The sequence below is a fragment of the Oratosquilla oratoria genome, chromosome 33 (assembly GCF_046742065.1).
Source record: "Oratosquilla oratoria isolate Oo_2021 chromosome 33, ASM4674206v1, whole genome shotgun sequence".
Classification (NCBI taxonomy): Eukaryota; Metazoa; Arthropoda; class Malacostraca; order Stomatopoda; family Squillidae; genus Oratosquilla; species Oratosquilla oratoria.
The window spans coordinates 33172896-33175395 of record NC_134809.1 but is presented as its reverse complement, the minus strand read 5'-3'; positions in this window follow the sequence as shown (position 1 = coordinate 33175395).

Below are 2500 nucleotides of genomic sequence, written 5' to 3'. Positions count from 1 at the left end.
TGCAGTTTTCCATCCCAGTCCCTATCTACTGCTAGCATGTAGTACTACTCTCATTCCTACTGGTATTAGCACCACGATCATAAGATCCTCCATCACCATAGAGTACCAACTCTCCATTCACCTAACCTTCTCCACTTACACAAAATTCCCACCTGCATCAATGGCCCTACTAATATAGTACGATCGCTTTCCCATACATTGCAGGAGCCTCTTTACCACAATCTCAAATCCCTTATTGTTTCCTCTTGCACATCTTCAGCCTTTACAAGCTACCCCACTACAGTCACCATCTCATCCATCCATACCACCAGCACCCAGCAACGATGACTTCCTTCCAACCACCTTTCTCGTCCACCCATAACTCCCTCCCATTCGTATTTGTCACCGATGTTCTTGATTAGCCTATGGTGTCATTGGATTATGATACCGAAATTACAGAAGAAATCTATAGCCCTCTCGGGGACCCTCCTCTCCAAATATGTTGTGGTCATGTCTATGTGCTGCCAGAGTACCTCCATCCTGGATAAATAGTGGTCTTGCCTACGTCTTCTTTGCCATCCTGAGGTCTTCCACCTAAGAGATGCTGAGGTTTTGTCTGCAAGTGCAGTGGTCGCGAAGCGTTTTGCCCTTCGGGTGAAGCAGCACAGGGGTTCCTGAAGGTGAGGTTCGCGTCGTGCGGGAGGACCCTTGTGGCAGATGTAGGCTGGAGGAGGGGGTGTGGTCACGAGCGAGTCGACACGCACGCAGAGCCGGATTGTGTGCTTGTTCGGGGTTAATCGTTAAAATGTGTGCGCTCAAACAAGTTCCAGTTCGAACGTCCATCCGTGTGCGTGCGTGTGTGTGTTAGTGTGTGTGTTTGTGTGTCTGTTTGTGTGTGTGTTTGTGATAGTGTGTGTGTCTGTGTGTGTGTGTGTGTGTGTGTGTGTGTGTGTGTGTGTGTGTGTGTGTGTGTGTGATAATGTGTGTGTGTGTGTGTTAGTGTGTGTGTTTCTGTGTGTGTGTGTGTGTATATGTGTGTGTGTGTATATGTGTGTGTGTGTGTGTGTGTGTGTGTGTGTGTGTGTGTGTGTGTTAGTGTTTGTTAGTGTGTGCGCGTGTGTGTGTGTGTGTGTGTGTGTGTGTGTGTGTGCGCGTGTGTGTGTAAATGTGTGTGTGTGCATGCGAGATTGTGTGTGCATGTGCGTGCTTGTGTGTGTGTGTGTATGTGAATTGGTGTGGGTGTGGGTGTATATATACGAGTGTGTATGTGTGTGTGTTTACCTAATTACATTTTAAAATAATTTTTATACATGTGAGATCCAGTCTCTCTTTTTCAGTTATCATAATTAGCTTGAAATCGCCAATGAATTTATATTAGACAATGTGAACTTGTAAAATTACTCTAGAAATCAATGCATCTCTTAAGGGAAACTGTATTTCTTTACCTTTTAAATTATGTATATATATATAAATATATATTTATATATATATTTATATATATATATTTTTTATATATACAGTATATATATATATATATATATATATATATATATATAATTTTTTTTTTTTTCTTCTTCTTCCATGACTTAGTTTCTCGCTCTAGAGTATCAGATATCTGTCATTTTCCTTTATGCTTTTTATATTCTGAGCATTTTCATCAAGTCACTTCCTCTGCTGCAATGATGGAAGGTCCAGTGCTTTCAATCTCACCTCGTACGTTTTATCTAAATCAACGAACCAATTTGGACGCTGCTTAGACTTGTCTCATATCTCAAAACTTGTCTAAAGAATTCAACCTATACAGAGACCAAACCTTCACTGCACATTCTAGTTTAGGGTGGATCAAATATACTCTTTTTATCACATCGTTCTTATAGTGAAAAGCTAGTTTAATGCTTGCCAGGAGTCTGCATGTTTCAGCCACCATCTTGCTGATATATATGTCAGCTGGTATTATCTGTAACCAGCACTCCCAGGATTTTTCTTCTACTTTTGTAATTTACATTTTTCTTATTGAGAAATTCCTTTATGGTCTTTTAAGTGTATTTCGCCCACTTCCAGTATTTTTTCTTCTACACTAGAATTAATTCTCCACGATTGGCCTCATGAATATATATTGTCATTATCTTGTAACATTTTTCAGCCTTCTTCATTTTATTCTTCTCGTGATCTTTACATGATCTCCAGACTTGTTAGTGTAGCTTATCATACTAACCATCAAGTCATTTACATATATCAAGAACACTACAGGTGCCAGAACCGACCCTTGGGGGGACTTCGGCAGTCACCGTCTTCTGTCATGACGCCTCATGTACCGGTCTTTCAAGATATCCTTCATCCAATAAAGGAGCTCACCTTTATGAGCTCCAGTATGTTCCAATTTCCATAAAAGTCTTTCATGGGATAATTTATCAAATGCTCTTTCCAGGTCTAAATATACACAATCCACCCAACCACCTTTCTCTTGCAGCACGTCAACCACTCCTGAGTAAGAACTTATAACATGTAATACACAAGATTT